Source organism: Microtus oregoni, unplaced genomic scaffold, assembly GCF_018167655.1.
Source record: "Microtus oregoni isolate MIOR12 unplaced genomic scaffold, Mior012 000027F_ref0000203, whole genome shotgun sequence".
Lineage (NCBI taxonomy): Eukaryota > Metazoa > Chordata > Mammalia > Rodentia > Cricetidae > Microtus > Microtus oregoni.
In genome coordinates this window covers 26615927-26635989 of record NW_024543086.1, presented here as the reverse complement: position 1 = coordinate 26635989, position 20063 = coordinate 26615927, and positions in this window count along the sequence as shown.

Sequence of the window (20063 nt, the reverse complement as noted above, 5' to 3'; positions counted from 1 at the left end):
GTCTTGGCACTCTACAGTCAGGCTGGGGGCTGGCAGCAAGCCCCAGTGATACTCCTCTCACAAACCACAGAAAGTGCTAGACCCACCAATCGAGAGTAAGACCACTACCACAATTCAATTCTGAAGCAAGCATTAATAAAGATTGGCCAGGATAATGGACTCTGGCCAGGTCCCGTTCCAGGGTTCCCAGAAAATGGCAACCAGTCATTTTGAAGAGGCTTAAAAGGGCCAAGGAGTCTAACGCGTGTGCGAGTCAGGGGCTCGCCCGAAAGCCGCACCCACCCGACCCGTCTTGAAGAGGCTTAAAAGGGCAATCCCAGAAGGCTACCATATTCCCATCAGGTCCAATTAGGGGCAGACATATATCCGGATGTACTTCCTGCTTGCATACCTCCAGCCTACATCCAATCATGGGCAGGAATACATCCTGACCTATTTCCTGCCCGCTTGCCTCCTGTCTACAGGGCTCAGTACAACTGGTGCGTGCGGGTGGGTCACACAAACTTGTTTAGAGGAATAAAAACCACACAAGTGGCTTGTTATCTTAAATAAATAGCCTCCAGCATTTCAGGAAGTATCTATCCTCAGGCAAGAGGGTTTACAGGTTAGAGGCATTTTTGTCTCCTGGATCTCTGAGGCACAGTAATAAAAACTTACACCATAACTTTGGGTCTCACAGAAGACTGATTTCAATAACTCCCTTAGTTTACAGGCGAGAGCAGCTGACAGAGTTGCAGCAGCTTCTGCTTTGCCTCAGTGTCTCCCTTTAGATTTTAATCACATCTGTACTTCTTTTGGGTGGGTTGCCCACATGCCACTGGACAGCCAATGGAAGTAAATTCTCCTATGTGGGTCCAGAAACTGAACTTGGAGCGGTAGGCACCTTGTGGTCTTCTGAGTGAGAATGGCCCCTACAGGCTCAGATGTTGGGATGCTTGGTCCCCACTTGGCAGAGCTGTTTGGGTAGGTTTGGGAGGTGTGGCCTTGCTGGGGAGAAGGTACTTCACTGAGGGATGGCTTTGAGGTTACAAAGTCTCCTGTCGTGTCCAATGTGTTTCTTCTGCCTCTTGAGCCTTGTAACCACAAGACCTATGAGCTCTTGGCTTCCGCTCCAGCTGCCACGCCTGCGGCCTCCACTCTATATCATGGACTCTAGTCCCTGGAACTGCAAGTCTTTCTTCCATAAGTTGCTTTGGTCATGGTGTTTCAGCCCAGCAGAAAGAAACCTGTACCTGCTGGGCTGCCCCACTGGCCCCCAATGCCTCTCTTTCTTTTTTAGAGATTTTTAGAGGGAAGAAGAGAGATTATTCTGAAGGAAATCTGAGGGACCATGGCCCCGGAATCCAGATTCAGGATGTCCTAAATGCAATGATTCATAGTGGTAACTATTTCATGATGTCCTTATAGTAGCATAACGAACAAACAAACAAAAAGAATAAAACTAGGTCCTTTACAGATAGTAATGTAGGCAGACATTTCCTGTCCTGACTGCAGGCTCCCAAATAACCAACGCAGAGACTTACTGTTACTTATAAATGCTCAATTGATAGCTCAGGTTTGTTACTAGTTAACTCTTACACTTAAATTAATCCAGATCTCTTATCTATGCTTCGCCATGTGGGTCATGGCTTGTTACCTAGTTTTCTTTACTTCCTGTTTCCTCGGTGGTTGACTGTTGTCTCCCTTGACTCCACCCCTCTTCATTCCAGTATTGATTGTCCTGTCTAACTTTATCCCACCTTGCTATAAGCCAATCAGTTTTTTATTAACTAATGAAAGTAATCCATATTCACAGTGTACAGCATTATACTATGCTAGCAGAGGGATAGGGAGAAGGCTCAGTTGAAGCACTGGTGATGTAGTCATGAAGACCTGAGTTCAGTCCCCAGAACTCATTTAAAAAAACCGGACACAGTGGTACACACTTGCTATCCCAATGCTGGGAACCAGAGGAAGCTTCCTTGAGCGGGGGGGGGGGGGGGGGGGGGGGGGGGGGGGGGGTCTTTGGCCAGCCAGTCCATCCTGTTCAGAATGATCCTGGCCTAGTGAGAGATTCTGCCAGAAAAAGATAAGGTGGATAACACCTAAGGAAAGACACCCAAAGTTAACCTCTAGCCAACTCACACACACACACATGCACACACATGCACACATGCAAGCACGCACACACACAGAGTCACGCCGGCAAACACACACACACACATGTACATGAACACTACAATGATGGAAATAGGCAAGCAGATTACAGAAAAGCAAGAAATCTCTGCCTCAGATGTTATCTGATGACATTCTTAGCCTTTTGGTGGTTGGAAACCAGGCATTTGTTTGTACATTTCAAAAGGGATCTTACCTAATAGTTGCAAGGACATTAGATCAAAAGCCCAGTGGGCAATAAATGGCTTTGAATAGGGCTAAAGACAGCCCAGGGTGACTTGTCTCCCGGCAATCTCAGTTCTGATCAGTGAGCCTTTTCAGGGCAGCCCAACTTGTTTTCTAGGACCTTTAGCTCTAGTTACAAAACAAAGCAGTGGATGAACTCTGACCTTGGACAAACAGGCCAGTTAGCAGGAACAATGGCCCTGGAGCACACACAGATAGGACGCTGGTTCCTACGTGTGCTTTGGGAAACAGCGTAGACTTGAAACCATATTGCTGGACCCTGCTCCTAATATTTCTGATTCAGTAGCTCTAAGGTGAACTCTGGAATCGCTGTGTCAGATCAAGTCCTGGGGAGCTGCTGAAGCTGCTGCTTTGAGCACTTCCCTTGAGAGTGACTGCTCTGGGACAGTGGCGTTGGAAAGGGGGTTGCTATGTGTAAAACTATTGGTTCTCTGTCCAGATTTCATTCTCGCTGCACTTTCAGATCCTTTGGAGAAATTGTCCACATCATCACCCTGCTCATTGACTCAAGTAAGATCCAGGAATGAACATTTAGGGATCCTCCTCGGTTATCAAGGGAGAATGATAAATGGTGAATATGAGCTTGGTTACATCTCTTTGATAGTCGTGTCTTGAACTAAGACATGTCAAGGATATAGGAGAATTCCAATCCAGCCCCTTGTGCTAATGTCCAAGAGGCCTTGGCATCTTCCAACAACCCACCGCTGGTCCAGCTATTTAAATGCTTTCAAGTGCAGAAGAGTCACTGGGAGGTCAGAAAACAGGCAAATGCCAACTCTGTGGGCCTGGATGGAGCCTGGCATCTCTAACTACAACCTGAAGCTTGCAGTCTATGGGCCACACCATGAAAAGCAAGAATTGGCTGCCCCCTAATTTCACCCCAGTAACTTGGGGGGCCTTTTCCCTGTTTTTGTATTAGCATGTGTTGATTATACAAAATAAGGGAGGAAGAGACTCAGTTAGGAGATATAGTGATGGTCCCAAAATTGGGCCATGGAAAACCTAGGCAACAGCAAAGAAATAGAAAATTAGGGTGTGAGAGACTTTTAAGGTGGCTAAAGATGAGGAAGGCAAGAGAATAGCCAGAGCTGTCCACTTTCCAGTCACTAGGGACAAGGAGGATGCTTCAGCTAGAGGCCAAGTAACAAGCAAAATCTGCAGGCTGAAAGCTCATGGAGGCAGAACACCCAACAGTGCATCACCTGACACACCTGTGCACGGTACAGTGCATCACCTGACACACCTGTGCATGGTGGATTGCATCAGCCTGACACACCTATGCATGGTGCATTGCATCAGCCTGACACACCTGTGCATGGTGCAGTGTGTCACCTGACACACATGCTCTGAGATCCCTGAAGAGGATATCCAGGAAGGTTCTGCCTCAGATGGGGACCAGACAGGAACTAGAATTGTCATTTCTAGATGACTTTCCCTGGGGCCCACACAGGGCACCACCTTGGGTGCCATTGACCCATCCTGCCCTTCCTCTGTGGCCCCCAAACCAAGATAATAAACCTCCCTAACCCAAAAATCCAAAATCTGAAACTTAGAAGTTTAGGCCACGAGTGGAAAATTCCACATGTGACCTCCCATGACAGCTGCAATCAAAACACAGGTGCATGGAAAACAGTGTATAAAATTGCCTTCTGGCTATGCAGAAAAGGTTTACACAAAGCATCACTGAACTGAGTGTTTATCTTGGGAACCTTTCCCGAGATATCTTGCTGTATCTATGCATATTCCAACATCCTAAATCCAAAGCATTTCTGGTCCCAAACATTTTGGACGGGAAAACTTGATGTGTAATGTTGAACATCTACTATATGCCAGACCAGAGAGAGATACTGAAATAATAATAATAAACAGTCAAATAAATAAATAATGGGGCCAGAGAGGCACCTCGCTGGGTTAGCACCAGCAGTGCCAGCCTGAGGACCTGTTAGGATCCCCAGCATCCAGATGAGGAGAGCGAGCAGGTCGCTACAAGTGTCTGTCACCCCAGCAATATCGCCCTCACTGACTGGCCAGATTCAGTGAGAGACCCTGTCTCAAAAATAATAAAGGGGAGAAGATCTCCCTTCCCTCTCCGTTTAGGATGTAGGTTATAATACCTCAGCGACCTGAGGAAAAGACAGTCACACTGCCTGCACCCAGAGAAGGAGGCAACTGGTTTCTACTCCCAATGCGCACCATCCCCCTCTAGTCTCTGCCGTCTCTGCTGGAACGTTCAAACAGAAGCCCCACTAACATGATGAACTTGAGGGGTTAGGTAAATTAGGGTGTCTGGTGTTTTCACCCAAGACCTTATGGGGTCGATTTGCACACTTTCGGCTTTTGTTTCCAAACCTTTAAAGATAGCCCCTAGAAGAAGTACTCCGGTGTAACTCCTGTAATGCAAATGCATGTCCCAAAATAAAAGCAAAGCCGGGCGATGGTGGCGCACGCCTTTAATCCCAGCACTCGGGAGGCAGAGGCAGGCGGATCTCTGTGAGTTCGAGACCAGCCTGGTCTACAAGAGCTAGTTCCAGGACAGGCTCCAAAACCACAGCGAAACCCTGTCTCGAAAAACCAAAAAAAAAAAAAAAAAAAAAATAAAAGCAAGACGTTGAGTTGCGAATTTTGCACCAGTAAATGTTCTATGGGCCTCACTTGCAGAAGGGCTCAGTTATTAGACTCCTGGAGCGTGTTGCCGCGCCGCACGTTGCGATGCCGCCACCTAGTGACCATACATGAAAAAGCTGCGGAAGCCTGGGCGTCTAAATCACCGGATCTTAGGGTAGGCTGCATCCTGTTAACACCAGCCTGGGCGGTGGCTGTTTTTAGCTGGGTCTCTCCTTCTGTGCCACTTTCATCATGGAAACTGGCTCTCTAGTCCCAAAAAAAGCTGCGGCGTGCTCTGCAAAAGCTGTTTGAGGGCCAATTTTAGCTGCATTTCTTAGAATTTGGGCTCCGAGGAGGAAGGAGGGATGTGCGGTTCCCAGGAAGTTCTGCATCTTCCTTCCGGGGAAGAAGGTGAAATCATCCACTCTTCGGCTCTCAGCTTCTGCAAAGAGAAGAGAACTTTGAAATTTTTCGAGGCAGCAGCCGCTGCGTTTAGAAAGTTTTACCACGTTCCGTTAGAATTTCCTCTACTTAGGTCATCACACCTGAACTTTAAAATTAACCTCTCAAGAAAGCTTCAAATTATGACTATGAAAAAATTATGACTTGGAAAAGTTAAGTGACTTGCTAGCGTCAAAGAGTCGTGATATCACCTCCAGTTTGTGCTCTAAACCCACAACCCAAACAAGGTATCCATCCGGAGCTGAAAGTCCCGGGGCTGAGGAGGCTGCGCAGTTGGTAGGCAGACTGTGCTGGGCTTGCGCAGCCGGTAGACAGTGCCAGGCTTGCGCGGCCCTGGGTTCACACATTACCTGGGTGGAGGGCACACAGCTTGCCATCTCAGCATGCAGAGAAGCGGAGGCAGGAGAAACAGAAAAAAAAAACAGAGATGGGCATCGTCCCATCATCACATGTACTCTATGAACTCTGCTGCCAGCTCACTGGGCCGCCTTGGACAAGCCAATTTCTCTGGGTCTGTTTCCTCTACCGGCAGAATGGATGTAAGAATCACAGTGCCTGCCTCATAACATTGTCAAGATTCACGAAGAATTATGAACCCCCATGACTCAGTAGCTCCACTTCTTGGCTTGAGTACCTCCCGAGACTTCCACACTCTCCTACAGATTCCAGAAGATGGATGGAGTTAGGTTCCGCGCGGCGCGCGCGCACGCACACACACACACCCACACACACACACACACACACACACACACACACACACACACACACACACACCGGGAAAAGCCTGATGTATCTGGTGAGTGTCATGTTCTGTGAGCCAAGGACTATACCTTACTCGCTGTACTGATCCTCAGCACTGTCCTAAACCTACTCTCCTGGAACTGTCCTCCAAGGGAACACTGTTTCACAAACCACAAGCTGAGAAGAGGCTCTCTGGAGATGTGACCTGTGCCTTATTTCCAGTCATATCTGGGAGACAAACTGCCTTTTCCAGTACACTAGACACTCCTGAGGGTGAGGCTTTGTCTTATCATCGCACTAGGCCCATTGCCCTTCCCAGCACCTGGCACACAATAGGTCTATGCTAATGGAGGAACAGATGGTTACCTGCTGCGTGTCAGACCCTCGTGCTAGTCACGAGAAGTGCAAAAACATGAACAAGCCTCAGAAGACATGCTAGGAGGCAGACTGACAAGCAGTCAGCCGGGACTGATGGACTGGGGGAGCCTGAAGGAGCAGGCATGGGGGACAGGGAGATAAACACGAAATCACATAAAGACCCCAACCTAGCTCGGTGGGGGCCTACCAAACAACCCCTCGGTCCTGAAGTTTGAGTGTAAAATGTCCCCCACGGGCTCATGTGTTTAAACACTCCATCTCCTGTTGGTGGTATTATTTTCCAGGGGTGTGAAGCATCCCCACTTCCTGACTTCAACCCTGGCACTTCACACTCCTGCTCGTGTCCTACCCAGCATGCTGGCCTGTGCCCCCTTGGAAGTCCAGATACGCCTTCATTCTTGTCAGACGCTTGCCACAGCCATGAGATCTCACCTGAGTGTATCCCACACAGTAGGAGTGTACAGGAAGGAGAGAGGAGACAGGTGGGCTCTTGCGGGGGGGGGGGGGGGGGGTGCTGACCACATGACCAGCCTGTTGGCCTGGGTGCCACACAGTGCCAAAGTATAATGGTTAGCTCGTCATTGTGACAGGATCTAGAATCCTCCGTGGCAAACCTATAGGCATGCCTCTACCCAAGCCATGCTAACTGTGGGTGGCACATGCACCAGCTGGGGTGAGCATCCATCCCTCCGGCACTGGCTGCAGATGCAATGCTCCACCATCTCCAGTTCCTACAGTCGTGATGTGCCTGTCATGGCTGTTCCAGCCTCAGATGCTCAGTGTGAGCCCAAACGAACCTTCTTTCCTTACTTGTTTCAGTCTTTTGTGGCACTGAATGACTAATACAAAGGACAGAGACCTTCCTTGACAATCTCAGTTTTCGACCCAACCCCCACTTCCGGCCCAGAAACCTGCCTAAACGGCTCCATCCAGAACTCTAGCTTTTGCTATTTTCCTCTAAGGTCGAGTTTCATGCCTTAGGATCTGTATCAGGAAGAGTTCCAGATGACTCATTTAATCACAGCTAAGTGGCAGGCTCCCCTTTCCCATCACTTTCTTCCCTTGCCTGTGACTGTTACCTGGCTGGGACCTGGTGGCACAGCTGTTCCGTGAAGTTACTATAACCCAGTTCTCCGGGGGCATTGCTGTCTTGTGGGGAATAGCTGAGAACATCTCCAGGCATTTCTGTTGTCACAGCTGAAAGGTTGAAGGTTGCTAGGGACGTCGAGTAAGTAGGGCAGGGATGCCACTAAGGGCCCTGAAGTGGCCAGCACACCACCTCCCTGCCCTTCGGTCACCCAGTGTTACCTGGCAGGGAGCATCAGCAGCACTGCTGTGGAGACCTCACTTACCCCGCAATGAGCTGGTTCAGGAGTAAGTGACTGAGAGAGCCACTGGGCACTGCTGGACCCTTTCAAGCCCTCCTGGATGAAGTCCGATGAACAGAGCATGGCTCTGGGTTTTCCTGACTTTATTTCTGCTTTATTACATCCATCTTCCTGTGACTTCAATCAGTTACCCCATCAGTGACCCTGAGCCTCAGCCATTCCCTGCTTTGCAGTCTGAGTACATTGGTGTAGACCTAGTGTGTGTCAGGAGCTATGTGGGACACTGAGCACAGACTGGCAAATAAGACACAGTGTCTACCTCCAGGAAGGTTCAGTATACAGGAGCAGGCAAAATTCGTTCCTCTGGTGTAACTGGACATAGGACACCAGGTGACACGGCTCTGGAAATCCATTTCTCGTTGTATGGCCTATGACACGTGTCCCTGCTGGACAGCTTCAGAAAAGCAAGAGACTATATGGCTGCTCTGCCATTGACTAACATGGTAGAAAACCAAACAGAGGCTGTTCATTCAAGAGGAGGCAGCTTAACTATCCCTTGAAGAGAATGGAGACAGCCAGGAATAGACAAGCAATATGCCTCACGATGGAAAGGATGGGCAGGTGTTTAACAGAGAAACAAACACCACTGAGACTGTCAAATCCCAAAGAGTGGTAGCAGATGTCACAGTGGGAGCCAAGACCTCATTAAAGGCCTAGTGTGAGCTTAGGGACCCGGTGGGGCAGCTGGTTCTGAACTCATGCCAGCTCCATGAAACACACAGTTATCATGCAGATTGTGAAGAAGGAAAGCGGACTTTCTCATTAAATGGTCAGAGTGTCCCAACTGAGAAGCTGCAGCAGGACGGGCATCAAATGTATGGCACCAGACTCCAGAAGCTATGTGCTTAACAGCTCCTCCTCTTAGTCTAAGGAAAGCATTTAGAAGTCAAGAAGGAATAGGTGATCTGGAGTTCAAAGCACCAGCAGAGGCAATAACTTCTCAGAAGAAAGGAGGCAGACTCTGGAAACAACCAAATGCCAAGCTCTCTGCTCCATCCTTGCCTCTGTGGAACTGAGAAGGGACATCGGATTACTTTGTGACTAACCTCAGCTGATAGCTCACAGGACAACCACAAAGAATGCGTTTGAGGCATGCTGCAATCAATTAGTAATGTCTGTACGGGAAATAGTGGTGCACTTAAGCCTAGGCTTGCATCTCTGCTGTGACCAATAGGGAGCCACTGAAAGTATCTAAATAGGTTGTTTTCTTCTTCCTGTTATAACAGAGTACTACTGAGAGAATAATTTGTAAATAACAGAAGTTCGTTTAGGTCACAGTTCTGAGTCTGGCACTGCACCTGGCAAGGGCCTTTGTGCTGTGTGAGCCCTTGGAAGAATGCGGAAGTACATCAGAGAAAACAGTGGGTCTAACTCATCTTTTCATCAGATCCACACACTAGCTCCCTTCACCAGGGCAGAGACCTTCCGGCCCTAATCAACTTCTTAAAGTTCCCACTTCTTACTGTTGTTACAATGACAATTGGATTTCAATAGAAAGATGGCCTGGTGAGCAAAATGCTCACCACACAAGCATGAGGATCTTAGTTCAAATCCCCAGGGCCCACATAGTGATGTGGGATTCCCCTCTGTATGCTGTGAATATGTTTTATTACCATTGGTTAATAAAGAAGCTACTTTGGCCTATGGCAGGGCAGAATATAGCTATGTGGAAAAACTAAACTGAATGCAGGGAGAAAGAAGGCAGAGTCAGACAGACACCATGTAGCTACCCAAGAAGCAAGATGTGAGGTAACAAACCATGAGCCTCATGGTAAAATATAAAAAATAAAAAATAAAAATGGGTTGATTTAAGATGTAAGAGTTAGCTAATAAGAAGCCTGAACTTATAGGCCAAAGAGTATGGAATTAATATTAAGTCTTGGGGTGGTTATTTCATAACTGGCTTTGGGAACAGGTGGGTGGAGAAAACCCTGTCCAGGGGCACAAACAGAATGGAGAATATTTCTAGCTACAAGATGGGACCAAACAAATCTGCAATTTCAGTGCTCCAATAGCAAGATGGGAGGCTCAGGCGGGAGAATTCCTGGAAGATCACATAGCAGGAATAAGAAACCCTGTCTCAAACAAGGTAGAAATCAAAGACCACTCTTGATTCTATGATCGATAGAACTGACTGATAGAATTGATAGAATTTGATTGTCACATTGATACACACAAACACATAGGAATGAATGAGGGCACAAACACACACAAAGATACATAGATGTACAGAGAAACGTAAGCACACAGGGCATACAATCAAGGTTATCCTCTGACCTCCACAAGCTTACCATGTGTACTCACACACACATGCACACATAAACACACACACACACACACACAGAGAGAGAGAGAGAGAGAGAGAGAGAGAGAGATCTTGTTTAAATTCAAGATTGGTTTTTGAAGGCGCCATGCAAGCCCTAGGATGTACCTCAGCAGAGTACAGGCTGTCGATGCCCACTCACAGCAGAAGCAGACCTGGGTTCTGTGGGAGGAAGTATTGCCTTCAAAATGTGAACCCTGAAAATGGTGGCCTGTTTTATCAGTGAGACTTTGTAAAATATTGTCACAGCTCTCGTCACTTGCTCAGTGGCTGGTCAACCCTCATTTAGGATCCATGAAATTCATCAGTGATTTTTCCCTGCCAATCATTCCTAACTTTTAGTTAGGATTTGGTTCTGATGTAATATGGATTCATTAGTGAATAATTAAGTAAATCAGAAAAGTGGACTCTGCTCAAGAAAGAACTAAAATACATATATGGTATACTTACGAATCAATAACATATAATTGTACAAATACATAAACATAAGTTCCAATGCATGCTCATAAGCGTGCACACATGTATGTGCACTACACACATGCATGCACAGAGGTACAAGTGTATAAATTCATAGCACTTGCATACATATGACTATATATGTAAAGATAATACATATGTATACACAAAAACGTGCATATGCACATTGATACACGCACACACATAGCAATGCATGAGGACACAAATGCATACCGAGATATATAAATGCACAGAGAAACACAAGCACATACGGCATATACACAGACCTACAGAAATACTGGCACACAAGAACACTTTTAGACACTTATGCACACAAGCACACAGGGACACACACAGACATGTATATTCACTAACTCACAGACACACAGGCACATATACACACAGACCAACAGACATACGGGGACACATACAGACATATGCACAGAGCTGGCAAGGACGGCCTGAGTGGTACCATTTACTTATTAACCAGTAGTAAATTTGCCTTCTAAACAAGTTATCTGCTCTGCAGACAAATAACTCTTCTGTGCCTGTTTTCTCCTGGCAAATAATGAAAATTAAACTACAGTCTGCAAGAAGCTGTTACCACAGTTACCCGCAAATTCTGAGTGCTCGGCAAATGCTGGATGATATTAAAACAGGGGACAGCAAGATGGCATGGAAGGTAAAGTACTCACTGCAGCAGTTTGACTGCCTAAGTTTAATCCCCAGAATGCACACAAAGATAGAAGGAGAACTGACCCCACAGAGCTGTCCTTGAGCCTCCTCCACCCTCGTGCCATGGCACACACGTACCCACACTCTCACACGGAAATGCACACACACTTGCAGAATAATAATGAAGTTTTAAATATAAATATTTTACATAAACAGACACACAGAGACACAAAAAGACATATGTACACAGGCATGAAGAAACATGTAGACACACAAGGACACACAGAAAAAAACACAAACATGCTCACATACAGAGACAAGAGCGACAGGCGTACAGACACGCGGGCATGATCATTGCAGGAGCTGCTGAGGACAAAAAAAGCCAAGCTCGCAACTCCTGGGACAAGGACACCATACGTCACACACATGGATTCCTCTTCACTGTGGCCAGGATCTCGAGATCAATCACTAAATGTATTCTCAGAATCACCTCCTCCCACCTGCAGGGCTGACACTGGCTTCTCCGTCACCATGGAGACAGTGGGGCTCCAGCACTTGCCATTCAAGAATGCCAGGATGATGCAGATGATGCGGATACTTTCCACACAGGTGCCCCTACCTCTGCTGGGGTTGGATGAACCCCTGAAGAACAGAATTTGGGCTGACTTCACTGCCTGGCAAGAGTTTCCCACCTTCTAACTCCTGATCTGGTCCTGCCCACGGGGAGGAGAAGCGGTGCCCCAAAGGAGTCTCTACAGCCCTGCTTCACTTTGCGCCCTGCACAACCGGAGCTCAGCTCCCCCTCCTGCTCTGAGCCAATGCAGCAATTTAGACTGTGTAGCAGGACTCAAGAATAAGGTCCTGGTTGATAACATGGTGTTTCTGCATGAGCTCTGAGGCTCAGAGAAGTTAAGTAACTGGACAAAGCTCACACAGCAGAGCAAAGAGGTGTGTGTGTATGTGTGTGTGTGTGTTCGTGTGTGTGTGTGCACATGTGCATGTCCGTGTGCTCTTGGGTGCATGTATGTATGTGGGCATATATATATTGGTCAGAGGGTGACATCAGACATCTCCCTCTGTCACTTTGCACCTTATTTTCCAAGACAGGGTCTCTCACTGAACCTGGTACTCACGGATAGGCTAGATCAGCTGAGCAGGCTCCTGGGATCCTCCCACCCCTGCCTCCCCAGCATGATGGTCACAAGAGCAGGCCCCCAAGCTTGGCTTCTCCCATAGGTGCTGGGGATCCAACCTCGGCTCCTCGTGCTCACATAGAGGATGTTTTACAGACTGAGCCATTCGCCCAGTGAGATGGGATTTGAATCCAAGTCTGACCCAGAGGCCCTGGGCCCCTAAAACTAGGGATACAGCTCAGTGGTCCAGTGTTCTGCTAAGAACTTTCTACGGCAGACATTTCCACACTGTGAACCTCTCTCCTGTAACTGGGCTGTGGGAAGAGGCCATTCTGTGCAGAGGCTGTGGGAAGAGGCTGTTCTGTGCCTCCATCCTGACCCCTGGTGGTTTCTGACCATCTCTCTGCTCCTTGACTTAGCCAAGAAGTACCCCACCTTCACCTTCTCTACACATTGCTCTCTGTGCACTTGGGTCTACCAAACTTTGTTTTATATAAAGAGGCCCATAGGGAGGAACGTGCTGGCAGTGCTAGTCTGTTCCAGAGGCTCTGAGGGAGAACCTGTTTCCTGCTGTACCCATCCTGACAGGAGAGGCAGCTCTCCACAGAGAAGCAATGGTGCCTCTCCCAGAAGCTATCAGACCCACAAAGAACTAGATTTCCCCAGAAATACCAAACAGGGAAGGCTGGAGACCCAATGTCAGCCAGGGGAGGAACTTTCTTCCCAGAGAGAGATTTCACAGTTTTCACGAGAAATGCGAACAAGACAATGTTGGTGGGTGCCCAGAGGAGATTAGTAGAGAATCCTCTAGAGACAGATAAATCATGAGGGCTCTGCCTCAGTCAGTGGTTTAAGCCATCAGAGGTTTCAAACTTCAAATAGACTAGCAGGAGGTGACACAACTCACAAAGGCGGGGCCTGATTGATGAACGTCAACCACTGGACACAGGTCCTTGTGGCACTCTCCTGCTCTGGCACCTTCTTACAATGGCTCTGTTCTTCTTCCTACATGTCGTGAAGTGAAGTGCTTCCCTCTCCCCTTCCAGTTCACCATGATGTGAGATGCTCCAACCTCAGCTTCCTATTTGTTACAGTACTACTGCTCTGACACAAGCTAGCACTACCATGATGCTTGCTTAAGAACACAAGTCCACGTGACCATGGACTGAATCCTCTGAGATCAAGGTAAATCTTTCTTCCCTTAACTTCTTTTCTCAAGTATTTTAGTCATAGAAAGAAAGGAAAGGAAGGAAAGGAGGGAGGGAGGGAGGGAGGGACGGAGGGAGGGAAGGAGAGAAGGAGGGAAGGAGGGACGGAGGGACGGAGGGACAAAGGGACAGAGGGAGAGAAACAAAGAGCTAAAGTGTTACATAACCAGAGACTGAAAGTGCCATTCTGCCTTCTGTGGGTACCATTGCCTGTGACCCATCGCCCCAGTTCTTGACAAATGTTAAAGGCCTTCTTCAGATTGTAGTTCAAGGAGTGCTCTCTTGGGGATACCTGGGGAAAAGCCCAAGTGGAAGCAGGAAGAAATCCCTTTCAGCCCCCAAATCAAGTACTCAGCTGTCGAAGCTATAGAGTGTCTAGATCAGGGGTTCTCAATGTGTGGGTCTCGACCTCTTTGGGGGGGTCCAATGACCTTTATACAAGAGTTACCTAAAACCACCAGAAAACACAGATATTTACATTAGGATTCATAACAGTAGCAAAATTAAAATTACGAAGTAGCAACAAAAATGATTTTATGTCTGAAGGTCAGCACAGCATGAGGAACTACATTAAAGGGCCGCAGCATTAGGAAGGCTGAGAACCACTGCTCTGGACACAGGTTGATGGGTCAGAATGGAATAGCTTGTGGCCAGGGAGTAATCGCCTAAGAGCAAGGAAGAGCTTCCTCCTTCTCCCTTCTCTCTCACTTTCCTTCTTTCCCTCTCTCCCTTGCCTTTCTCTCTCTGCTCACCTCTCCTCTCTCTTCTCTCTCCCTCCCCCTATGCTCTCTCATCCCATCTCTTTCCCTACCCATTTTCTGCCAGCAGTTTTCCGACAAGATGTAGCATATTGCAAGCAATTGTGAGGTGTATCACCAGGTGATCCGTTGCTAATAATAAAGTGTTGAATGCTGCAGATCCATGTACAAGTAGGCTCAAGGTTATTCTCATAAATATTGCTTTCACTCACTGAATTCTGATGAGGCTTCTCCAGAGGGAAAGGAACGAAGGTAGGGCACAGCAACCAACAAGGAGGGGAGGTGTGCAGACCAGGGATGACAGGATGCTGGGGCCCCTTTTCTGTGCCAGGTGCTCTGTGAGATATCTGAAGGCATGTGTCACCTCTTTCTGGGCACCAGACACAGGTGCATCCTTCCAGGTCTAAAGACTAGGAGGAGAAATGCAAATTAGAAGGTGGGGTTGCTGTTCAACATTCAACTGGCAGTTCATGCTGAGTTTGCTCCAACAGATATTATCAAGACAGCAAAGATGGAGGGAACAGGCCTCCCAGAAGTTCTTGGGAGTAATGTAATTGTCATGGGTCTGGATGCCATGACTTTCCTGACCTCAGTTCTAATGTACTCCTCTTCATCCACCAGTGAGGTGAAGGGTGCTCCTCTGTAGAAAGGATGCTTGTATAAAAATCCCACTTCCTCTCTTCCTGCATATTTTAATTTGGCAGTTTTAGAAACTTTTTGTGTCCTCACTTGATGTGGGAGTGTCATATATCAATCTGTTGATTTCATTGGTTAAGCAATAAAGAAACTGCTTGGCCCTGATAGGTTAAAACATAGGTGGGAGGAGTAAACAGAACAGAATGCTGGGAGGAAGAGGAAGTGAGCTCAGAGAGACGCCATCCTCCCCTCTCCCGGGCAGATGCATAGCTCTACTCTCTGAGGCAGACACATGAAGCTCAGACCCAGGATGGAAGTAGGCTAGAATCTTTCCCGGTAAGACTGATGCTACACAGATTATTAGAGATGGGTTGATCGGGATATGAGAATTAGCCTGTAAGGGCTAGAGCTAATAGGCCAAGCAGTATATAAGTGAATACAATTTGTGTGTTGTTGTTTCGGGGCATAAGCTAGCCAGGCAGCCGGGGTGCTGGGGACGCAGCCCTGCTGCTCATATTACTACAGAACTCACTTCCTCTTCCTCAAAGTGGAGATGATAATTAATGGCACTACCCCACAAGAATTGCACACAGCCAGGCATGTGAGCCAGGCATGTGGCGCACATCTCTAATCCTAGCACTAAGGAGGCAGAGGTGGAAGGATTGCCACAAGTCCAAGACCATCCTGCTCTACATAATGAGTTTCAAGCAAGTCAATATTGCATAGCAAGTACCTGCTTTAAAAACATGCACACAAGCCGGGCGGTGGTGGCACACTCCTTTAGTCCCTGCACTCGAGACGCAGAGGCAGGCGGATCTCTGTGAGTTCCAGGCCAGCCTGGTCTACAGAGTGAGTTCCAGGCCAGCTGATCTACAGAGTGAGTTCCAGGACAGCCAGCGCTGTTTCATGGAGAAACCCTGCCTCAAGAGAGAGAGAGAGAGAGAGAGAGAGAGAGAGAGAGAGAGAACCTGCACACAAAGCCCTGAACAGAGTGTTGAAATAAAGTGAATGATAACTGCAAGGCAGCCACCTTCAGCACTAAAATCACCACCATCATTACTGCCACCATCACCATCTTCATCACCATCCATCATTAGCATCATCATCATCACAAGTATCTTCATCACCACCTTCATTACCGTTATCATCACAATCTTTACCATATTATCATCATTACCTTCATAATCATCATCACCAATGGACTTGTATCCCCATCAATTTCATCTCTATTAACATCATCATGACCATTATCGCCATCACCGCCATCTCTGGCAACATCCTCCATCATCACTATTACATCGTAACTATTCTCATCATTATTATTATCGTTTGTATCATTACTATTTCAGCTGCCTTGACAGAGTCTCCTTTTTTCTGTGTGATATATGTCAGTGTGCCAAGATCTGGTATTTCTCTACATGACACTACTCGGCTATAGATAGAGATGTGGGACGTTTTCACTCCGCTGTTTATGTGGAGAAGGCAGGTGTCACTGATAGTTGCATTCACACCGATCAGGCACTTACCCTGTTATTTTTAAGCTGGAATGTCTGGATGTTCTGTGTGTGGTAAGGCAATGTGTAGATTTACTCCTCACAGTCCCTGCAGATCTGGCATGCTTAGGTTGCTTGCATATGCTTGATGGATGTTGCCGCCATATGCAGTAAGACAATCTCAGAAGAGTTTGGAAAAGACTTTAGACATTACATATCAATGGTTACTTTGATAACCATTGGCCTGGGCATGAGGGTCTCCCCACATGCAAGATACTCAGTCAAGAGTTTTGAGCAATCAGAGCAAGTGATCACTCTACATACAAGCCAAGGTGATCGTCACACAAAAACCGCTCATTCATATCCTAAGAGCAGAAGTACTTAGGACCATGGAGTCAAGCCAGGGGTCTGGATTCAAGTGTTGGCTCCTTCACTGACTGGTCCTGCAACCCATACAAGATATTGAGGCCTCTGAACCTCCACTTGCTCAATTGTAAAGTAGGGCTAATCACAGACCCGCAGTAAATGGTGGTGAGGCTTAAAGTAAGCAGATGAGTAGAAAGTGCTTTAGAATCACACTTGGCCTACATAAGTACTCAATAAACCTCTGCAATTATTGTTATTGTGCCTGCCACCACCTCTAGCATGTATTTAAGCATTTTTCAGATCTACACACTCTAAAAGAGTTTAAATGTGTTTATTGTAAAATTAAATCACTCCCCTAATTGGAAAGCTGGCCCCATGAGCCACAGATAGCAAGTGGGCGCAAACGTGAGTACACAGAGGGAGAAACGGCACGTGCCCCAGAGGACGTGCGCACCCTCTGGACACTCACTGCTGGCCCTGCACAGGAGGAAACTGGCTCAGACAGGTTTCAGAACCACAACCCAGGTCCAAATGCATCATCTTGGGCTTCAAGTTGTTAAGAAAGGAGTATTTGAAGATACTCATTTGGCCTTCCATAGACACGTGTCTAAGCTGTCTCTACAGGTTAGCGTTGAAAACAGAGTTGTGATAAGGGTAGAATTAAACTTGGGGTTAGGATTAGGAGCAGGGTAACAGTAAGAACCAGGGTTAGCAATTGTATTTAGATTAAAATTAGGGTTTGGGTGAAGGTTCAAGCAGGGCTAGAGTTCAGGTTGGGACTAAACTTAGAACCAGGTTAAGATTTAGGGTTAGATGAGGGTTAAGGATAGGAACAGGATAAAATATTGGTGAGAGTTGGGTTAGGGACTCTGAGGTCAGGGTTAAAGATGGAAGTAAGGTTACAGTTGAGATTAAGATGAGGGTTATGGGCAGGTCAAGTGATGGGGTTAGGATGAGAGTATGGGTTAGGATAAAGGCTAGAGTCAGAATGTGGGTTAATGTAAAAGTCAGGGTGAAGATTCCTACCAGACTGCCATCAGACTGGTGCTAGACTCTGAATTCCTCACACTTATTCGGGACCTGAAAGGCTGTCTCTCCCCGTCTCTGATCCATGACTGACCTCTCTAGTCAGTGACCATCAGAATGATCACGTCTCAGAGCTGCTAAGTACATCCAATAGAACAAAAGCAAGAATATCAAAGCACAAGGAAAGGCTCCTGCCTTCATCTTGTCCTTTCTCAACACCAAGACCTACTGTGCGACAGCCTTCTGCTCTCAAGAGGAAACAGGCCGTTCCTCTGTACTGTGCCCATACAGACTGTAGAATCCTAAAGTTCAAGCTGGTCTTCTGTGATGAAAGATACTAGGGCTTCCTCTTCTAGGAAAATGTCCTCTCCCTCCCCCACCTCCTTGTACTGGAAAGCCTATGCTCCCACTTACAAACAGTTCTAGTGCTGAGCTCGGATCTCGGCATGAGCCTCAAGTGGCAGGTGCATAACACAATTAGAGTAGCTGCCTATTATCCCCCATTATTGAATAATATGTTCATTAATAGCTCCTCTTTTCCCTCACCGTGAGAGTCTCCTGCTAAAAAGAAACATAAACACCAAGACCAGAGGTGAATGAGAGTTGAACTTGACCCCAGAATAGCCAGTGTCAGTGTCAATTCACATACCCCAGACTGCCACAATTACATAACCAAATCCCTGCCAGGGCAACTCCTTGATGCACTGATCCAGAATCCCTCACCCAGCAGCCCACGTGGTAATAGCAGGAAATAAAAAGCCATCTCATGATTACCTGGCATATCCTCACCACAGTTCTGCAAGCCACATGGTGCTAGCTCATCTCTCCTTTCACAGACAAAGAGACTGAAGGGCCAAGAGCTTCCTTCATTTGTTCAAAGCACATGGTAAGGAAATGTCTCAAGACGCCAAGCCCAGGCTGGTGAGACGGCTCAGTTAGTAAACATTCACTTTACAAGCAGAAGGACCTGAAGTGAATCCCTAGAACACAAGTAAAAACGCCAAGCACAGAGACCTGGACTCTATCACAAGCACTGCGGAGGCAGGGGAATCACTGGTGCTCAGCCAGTCCAGTCTAATTGTTGGTCACAGGCCAATGAGAGACCTTTCCTCAGAAACGGTTCTTCCAAACATGTCCTCTGGCCTCTGCATGCACATTCATATACACACATGTGCACCTGTATGTACACATGCAACCGCACCCTCACGTACACAAGCGTGTGAAAAAAAAAATAAAAGTTCCTTTTAAGCCTCCAGCTTCTCAGGATCCACTATAAGTCCAGTGCTTCCTGGGTTTTCTGTCACCTCTCTGGGACTGTAGCTTGGTGATGCACACACAATCTTTTCTCTAGTTTGCAAGCGTTTTTCTGAGTTCATACCTCTGTCCACAGAGAAGGCATCATGATTTGCACTCCTTCTTTCCCTGTTCTGCTTCTCTACTCCTTCCATCCTGAATATCCAACGGGAGAAAGCCAGCGTCTCAGGAGCTGGGATGTCGGTCAGCAGTAGATGGCTTCTTAGCATCCTTGAGGCTGTGGACTCCATCCACAAGAAAAAGATTGATGAAGGGATTATCTCTGTGGAATTATTGGCGACCAATTATTCACATTTTCAGGGTAAGCCCCTTGGAGGGCTGGACTTTCAACTTCCGCGTGCTGAAGCAGGCTTCTCTGAAAATCTGGAAGTCACATAAATAGCTCTGGTGTGTGCTAAAAGACCCCCCTTCACACCTTGACATCACCTTCACTCCCTGAGATGACTCAGGAGTTTGGAGAATCAAACCCTTTAATTTTCAGAGTCTTCTGTCCCAACCCGGTGATCATGACTAGAAAGTATCTCTTTTTTTATGATTTTATGATTTTGTATTTTTACTTACTAACAAAGGTGTATGTGTGTATGTGTGTGTAAAATGTGTGGGAATGGAGCTAGGCAGTGGTGGCTCACTCCTTTAATCCTAGCACTCGAGAGGCAGAGGATCTCCTGGATCTCTATGGGTTGAGGCCAACCTGGTCAGCCA